This window comes from Ostrea edulis, chromosome 1 (assembly GCF_947568905.1).
Source record: "Ostrea edulis chromosome 1, xbOstEdul1.1, whole genome shotgun sequence".
NCBI classification, from domain to species: Eukaryota; Metazoa; Mollusca; class Bivalvia; order Ostreida; family Ostreidae; genus Ostrea; species Ostrea edulis.
The window spans coordinates 20,021,675-20,030,062 of record NC_079164.1 but is presented as its reverse complement, the minus strand read 5'-3'; the positions used below and the strand labels follow the sequence as shown (position 1 = coordinate 20,030,062).

Here is an 8,388-nt window from a genome sequence, read left to right as displayed (position 1 = left end):
TAAAACCCACAAGTTTGAAATGGAACGAAATGACCCGCATCTAACAGAACATAGGGGAAACGAGTCAAAACTCCTTCCCCAGACAAATCTATTACTGACTGTCAATATGTAATACAATTAATTTCAAACTCAACAGATCCATATCACACATTCTTCAAGTTCCAAAACTTCTGAAGAATTTTTCCAGTAAATAATATTGAATGAACACGCCAAACGTTGAATAAACATGGTTGGTATAATATAGACGTTCAATTAATTTATATGAAAATATTTTTCTATTATTGATATTAACTTGTTTCTCTCTTCCAAACAGGTATAAAGTGCATCATTTCATATCACTGCGATATGATGATGTTAGAGATCTCGTCATAAAACACAACGCACTTGAGTCTTCCACAACCATTTCACCTTCTACTGAAATCAAGTAGGACATGTACAGAAACTTCTCTCACAATAATTATTCTTCATTTCAACACGCCCTTTTCAACCGAAATGTGAGGGGCGTGAAGTTAATATGTTTTAATAAAGCACTAATCACGACTGTGTCAAAACGAAATAGATACAATACCACAAAATACATTTTCAACGATTTATTCATTTTATATACAGCACATTGATGAAAATCCTTCTATGTACAATATCACAAAGAATAAATTGTTCTTTGAATAATAATGCATTACATTATTTATACAATCATCTATAATTCTGTTTGTAAATTTAACATTTTCATTATGTGTTGATATTGTAAACTTAAGATAAAGACATACGATATTACACAATGCAAGTCCTATGCTGCTTCCTGGTAAAATTTTGTAGGAGGGCTGTCCTTTCACTTGAATTAATTGCTTTACTAAATTTTCCACAGACTGTAGGATATCTTCATTGAAAGAGCGTCATCAAAATGTTCAATCGTATTGATATTCAAATCTTTGAATACCACAAGTTTGTTACGATAAGATCAACAAGGAATGCAAGGTATCTTTTTTGCAGATCGGTATCGAATGCCAGAAGAACAGCGACAATCCATGAATATATTTATTATGCACGAGAAAAATCATCACCATTTGTCAGGACGGACTTTTGGAAGATGCTCCCACACGTCTGATAATGTGTTTGCGTGCTCTTCCATGGATGCCCATTGCTGGGAGTACTGGTCACCAATACTGTAGTACTCAAATCATCAACCAATTCCAGCTGTACAATGCTGTGCTGTCGAGGAAGAACAATTGCCATGGCTGGTCTGGATATGTCTAATCTCAGTCAGGTAAGTAATGAATGATGAGTCTCGATGTAGTCTTCTCTATTTATATATTTAGTTGACATTTTGTTTTAAAAATTAACGGCTTTGATTTGTTGGAATATTAATATTACATCACTTGTTTTCCACGCTACACTAGACGGCATGTAACCAACATCCGGTAGTGATTTTGAGGTTGAAAGCTATTGGAGATGGATTTGTTTGATTGACACGAAGAAATATTGAAGATATCCGTAAGGGAAATTGACATAAAATATGACTACAAATACTTAATTCCATACAATATAAAGTAAGTTGGGGTAGTTTACGCATTATAAACTGCAGAACAGTAGTGTACAAAAGAGCTTGTGGTTGTTGTTGTTTTTGTTTTACTAGAAACTGATAAAGTTCTCTGTTGAGGTTTCCTGAAGACAATACACATACAATGATCTTGACTGTGTTCTGCATTTCTACACCTACTGAGGCTAGTGTCCACTTTATGGTTAATCCTCAAGTTGCCAGCACCATGTGTCTTTCAGACTTTGCCCTCACGATCACTATATCTAATAACCTAAGGTAAGATGTGTGCCTGTTTGGAGGATAGTGAAAACAACAGTGGTAACAATATATTGAAAACGTGGAGGAAATTCAAAACTGCAGAATGCACACCATACCCACATTACGAAAAAAGCTTTATTGTCATAAGATTTATGTATTGAACAAGGGATGCTTACTCCTCCTAGGCACCTGATCCCACCTCTGGTGTGTCCAGGGGTCCGTGTTTGCCCAACTATCTATTTGTATTACTTATAGGAGTTATGAGATTGATCACTGTTCGTTATCTTCAAATTGCATGATTATAATCTTCCGATTATAAAGTCTCCCAAACAAAGGTTGATTAAATCAGTTTGTAGGATCAAACTATCAATTATCACTGTTGAAGATCCCATGTCTCTATCACTACAGGCTTGGAAGTTAGACCAGTCTTTATTATTAAGGTCAGAGGTCAAGTTGACCTTGATACAAGGTTGTTCCTCCTATCCACCACTTTTCATTGCTAAAAAATTCTATGACTAAATCTAGGATATTTATCAAGTTATATCTATTAGAATATGGAATCAAATTTTTCTCTTAGACTTCTATGTTAGACCCCACTCCCATTTAATCCCCCAAGGTACTTAAATTCCTATAATCTGAATAAAAAAAATCCTACACAACTAGATACATTGGATTATCATATCCTTCAGTATCAAATGATTTCATCGATCGGTTACCCCGAGAACAGCTGCGGACAATTTTTAAAAAATATCTATATGTAATAGAATATTATAATCAATCTCAAACTCAGCAGATCCAAGATCCAAATTACATGTGACCAAGTCTTCCAACAGTCCGTTCGAATTTCCATGGGCACGAACTGTGCTCCTTTGTTAGCTGACCTGTTTCTATATTCATATGAAGCAGAATTTATTCAAAAACTTCTACGTGAGAAGAAAAAATCTCTTGTTGTTGCCTTCAATTCGACATTTAGATATATGGACGACGTTTTGTCTATTAACAATAATAACTTTCATTCGTATGTCGATTCGAAATATCCCTGTGAGCTCGAAATAAAAGACACCACAGGGTTGTCCACTTCTGCTTCATACTTCGATATTTTATTGAAAGTAGACATTAACGGCAAACTGACAAGTCAACTGTATGCCAAACGGTATGATTTCAGCTTCTCCATCGTCAATTTCCCATATCTATGTAGCAATATTCCAACATCACCTGCATATGGTGTTTGTATATCTCAACTGATTCAATACGCAAGAGCTTGTTCTGCGTATAGTTAGTTTTTAAATCGAGGCAAGCTACTGACAAACAAGTTGATGGTACAGAGGTTTCAACAGTCTCGATTGAAGTCAGCATTTCGCAAATTCTATGGTCGTTAAACGATCTAGTTCGTCAATACAACCTATCATTGGGTCAAATGCTGTCTGGCGTGTTTCATACCGATTGTTAGGCCGTTCTTGGCACACTGATTTTGACTACGGATAACTCCGTTTACCTGATCAGGATAAAGGGCTCACGGCGGGTGTGACCGGTCGACAGGGGATGGTTACTCCTCCTAGGCACCTGTTCCCACCTCTGTTGTGTCCAGGGGTCCGTGTTTGCCCAACTATCTATTATTGCTTATAGGAGTTATGAGATTGATCACTGTTCATTATCTTCACCTTTCATGTACATATTACTGAAGAGGTCCCACGATTTCTAAAAAATCAGAAGAAGTGGGAGAATAAGAAGTGAACAAAACGTTCTAACTTTCGTTTGGGAGACTGGATTACTGATTTTACTATAGATATTTAATGGATAGATAACTGCGATATATTACAGGCGATCATTGGACAACTTGATGATTCTACACCCATATGTGTGCTGATGATATGGACAGTGACCAATCGCATAAATCTCACAAGCAATACAAAATATATAGTTGGACAAACACGGACCCCTGGACACACCACATGTATGCTGATGATATGGATTTTCTTTAAAGCATACATAAAATCTTAAATACGCACATATTTCATCTCGTTCACCATACTAGTACTTCTTTCAGACAGGCTACTTTACATTGACCATGCATACCCCAAATGTAATTGTTACACCTTCATCATTTTCTAGCTTGACTCGACCCGTGCACATTTCCGATGGTAATGTATAGGGAATAGGAGACATGAAACACCATGAATTGCTAAAATTTTAAATGCAATAGACATATATATTTAATTGCTGTTATAAAATTTAGAAATTCATTTCAAAATTAAGGATTATCTCCCTCACGCATAGCTCTTATCCTTCGACGAATTTCACTCCACTTTTCTGGCCCACTGTTTTCCCCTATAATAGCTCTAAAACTTCATTGTTATTTCGGATTTCAAACATTTTGGTTGAGCATCACTGAAGAGACATTATTTGTCGAAACGCGCATCTGGTGCATCAAAATTGGTACCGTATAAGTTTTACATTGTAAAGTAAAACATTCAAAACGTTTTGGATTATGTAGACGAAATATGCTTTTCTTGTATGTCTGCACATGCATAGAGGTAATTGCAGTAGCCATGTCAAGAATACGGAATAAACGTGAAGAAGTCATTGACCTTTTATTTATTGATAAAATGGAATCGGCAAAGAGCCTTAAGTTTATAGTATTCACATTCAATTCACGCATGATACAGATACATAAACATAGTGATGCACATGGCATGCTTGCCAAGAAAAAACGGTTACAATATCCCGTCGTGAAACACAGTCCAGTATTGTTTACAAGCTTATTTTCTATTGTTTTTTCTCTTTGTAAGATAATAAATTCCACGTGGTTTTTTGGATCATTTTGTAGGCGATTTGTGATTTTCATTACTATCATGACTGTGGACAGCAATCGAGTCAATGAATAAAAGGTGAAGATAACGAACAGTGATCAATCTCATAACTCCTACAAGCAATACAAAATAGATAGTTGGGCAAACACGGACCCTTGGACACACCAAAGGTGGGATTAGGTGCCTAGGAGGAGTAAGCATCCCCTGTCGACCGGTCACACCCGCCGTGAGCCCTATATCCTGATCAGGTAAACGGAGTTATCCGTAGTCAAAATCAGTGTGCCAAGAACGGCTTAACAATCGGTATGAAACATGTCAGACAGCATTTGACCCAATGATAGGTTGTATTGACGAACTATATCGTTATAACGACCATAGAATTTGCGAAATGGAATATCATCCATTAGCAACTATATTTCACACGTGACCACTTTCGTTTGTTCTTAAGGTTTTGTATTTTAGCTCAAGGAAAGAGGCCATTATAGGATATCAGGAATGCACTTAGCGGTGTCCAAATCTGAAAAGGAGAAAAGCGAAGTTACAGGTCATTGAAGACGCTCTCCTTTGCTTTACGAATAACGGGACGTGAACCGTCGGAATGGACATCAGTATTTCTCCTAATAATGTCACAGACAATCGGATAGATATGTAAAAGAAAGGCGTAAGATTTGGAAAACATAGATGTGGTTACTTCAAAGAAATCTTTCAAGAATGCGGAAAACTGATTGAGAATATCCCACCCGTGATCATTTAATAGGAGACTGGCGTAATCTTTGTTGGTTATTTTTTCATCTAACTTAATGTCATTAAGAATTCTGCGTTGTTCATATAGACGGTCAATCATTGAATGTGAGGCAAATTCCGGATCAGATAATGTTTCGTAACTCCAAGTAGACCTAAAGTGACCTTCGAGTTTGCGACTTTAGGAGGGAATTTTGAAAAATCTTAATGCATGATTGTAACGTATTTCCGAAACACGATATATTTTCCTATTAAGGACTTATAATCCCTCCTTTTCCCATGTTTTTTGTTTTGTATTATCGTGGATACAGACGTCCATGTTTTTTAAAAGGTCGAATTCCAATTGCTACGCAAAAGGGTAAAAGCAGAAGCCGCAAAGGCATGCTTTGCCTTTATCAGCAGAACTCCATCGCAAAATGGGCTTGCTAGAAGCAAAATCTGAAGTTGTGGTAGCCGAGGCCGAACTAAAAGGGTTCTATGACAAAATCGAAAATTTGACAACGCGGGTATTGAGGATAATTGAAAACAATTGGGCCCAGATGTGACGGTAAATGACAATTTTCATACACTCAAACCGATCGAATCGCTTCCCTACTCGAAACAACCTCATATTGAAACTGAATAGTCAACACCCATTCGGATTTTCTTCAGATCCTGCGCATCTAACAATGGATAGTGAACAAGACAGTCAACCGAAAGATTTCCGAAGTAGTTGTTGAAGAAAGAATTAGTGATTTCGATTATTTCAAAGTTTGTTGATAGGCCTAAACCTTATCTTTTCAAATCTACTTTCCTTAATGTGATGAATGAAATAGGCGCCAATGGCTCGAAGGAACTTGACTTGCTCGTAAAGTGGTTCATTCTCTCACCAGAGGGCGCGTTACGCAAGCTTCACATACACCTCTGTCAACGTTTGGAATCACGTGACAATATAATCAAATGATATAAACAATCATTCTTGGTTTCCTTTCCCTTTAAAAGTTCTGGCAACAGGTGATACATCAGTCTCTTTTCATAGCCCACTGGCACTTTAATAAGTACATATTTACCATTTCGCTGTTTGCCTCTTATTTTACAAGTTTTATCGTATTTTTACAGCCTTTCTTACTTTTGATTCCATGTTTACATTTAAATCTCCACCACGTGAATGTTCTACATTCATACGCATATTACGAAGTAGTTCCAAATTTAGGATCAGAAGATGGCGATTTTAAACAACTTACAGAAAGCATCAATTTAATTGCACCAAAACATTTCATAATATAACTAAATATTTTGTGCAAAACATAAATGTTGCATATTAGAAACTTTTACAAGATTTCTGTAAAACGAAGTCGACAGAGGTGTAGTACGAGGAGAGCACGGAACTCTGGGTAGAGAATGAAAGTGGTTAGGTCCTGAATCAGTTAAACATACCCAGCGCTTAACATTTCGAACCTGAGTAGCCCGAAACTTAACGATCCACGATTGGTGTACAAAAACGACATAAATTATGGTGAGAGGAACCCCCAAAAAACCAGAGGATGACATACTAGCGAGGAAGACCCATTTATCGGAGAAAGATGACAAGTCGTCATTGAGCAGGTGTATCATACATAAGGCCAGTCACTCTTTGTTTGAATGCCGGGCATTTAATACAATCGAAGGAAGATTTTAATGGATAATTGCATATGTTACTCTACGAAGCATCAGAGTCACAAGTCCAGAAAATGTACAGTGCACAGTGTACAACAGTAAGAGTCATTTGACTGTCATGCTCTCTGCGCAAGACACTGTGGTTGATAAATCCACATGGCGGAGAGGACGAGCCTCTAACTCTGCAATAGTTTACTAACAAGTGTACCGAGATTTGTCAACGTGACATTAAGATAGTTCTCGTCACTGTGACCCATAGTGCATTTCCTGAGATTCCGTACTTATGCTATCTTGGATTATCAAAGTAACCGCACATTAGCGCAAATGATCTGTTTGACGCGTTTGACATAGTTGGTGGAATCTAGTTTTGCTGGCAATACGCTCAAGTAGGGCAGAAGATCTGCAGGATTCACAGCAGAATCACTCGATGGTACTTACCGATTGGATCTGCCAACACTTAGTGTACAGAGATACCAAATGATCAATCGGGGATATCTATAACGTAGCTGCATCACAAACACTTTAGACCAATTGCTCACGAACTACCTCCTCCTGAACAGGAGCGGCACACCAATCTACTACTAATCGGCAGAGATGTGTCCGAATCACAACATGTACTTGATCATATCATTGGACCTTGTTCTAAACAATTTGCCCAAAAACTTAGAATTGGATGGGTTTTCATTGGAGACCTGTGTCGACAGTTTGCGTTGCGTAAAGAACTATCATGTGTTACAAGGTGGAAGGGACTCAATATTCCAACCTTGTACGAGTAAACTTGAAGTTTTTGATGACTATGGATTGAGTGAATCCTTTCAGACGAGAAAAGATAGATTCGCACCGACTGTTGAACAATTCAAACATGACAAAAAGATCGGTTTGTCTTGTTAGGACATACTTTTCATTGAGTGTGATCAGATGCCTAGAGTAAAGTAAACATTCCCTGTCGACTGGTCACACCCACTGTGAGCCACATATCTTGATCAGCTAAATGGAGTAATCCGTAGTCCAAGTCAGCATGTAAAGAACAGCCTACAAATTGTATGAAACACGTAAGACAGCATTCGACTTGTGATAACTTGTATTTGCAAAGTAGATCATTATAACGACCATAGCATTTGTGAAATGCAGACTTAGTCGAGAATGTTGAAACACCATGTTCATTGAAATAAATAAATAAGGAGACATGGAAGACTGTGTGGTGTCTTTTATTTATTTCACTGAAATATAACGAATCGACATATGACTGAAAATGACAATTGTTAAAAGATCAAACGCTGTCGATATATTAAAATGTCGAGCTGAAGATCACAACAAAATATTTTGTTTCTTCTTATGTAGAAGATCAGCTAATAATGGAGCACAATTTGTACTCGTGGGAATTGCAACAGACTGTTGGAAAACATG

At 37.3% G+C, this 8,388-nt stretch overlaps 1 long non-coding RNA gene across 1 annotated transcript; it reads left to right on the top strand.

Annotated features, from left to right (window-relative positions):
* The first annotated feature begins 303 nt into the window (after positions 1-303).
* LOC125663613 (uncharacterized) lies at positions 304-8,167 on the top strand. Its single transcript, XR_007365606.2, has 4 exons — positions 304-424; positions 991-1,264; positions 1,398-1,813; positions 5,068-8,167. It is a non-coding gene; the product is annotated as an uncharacterized LOC125663613 (long non-coding RNA).
* The last annotated feature ends 221 nt before the right edge of the window (positions 8,168-8,388 follow it).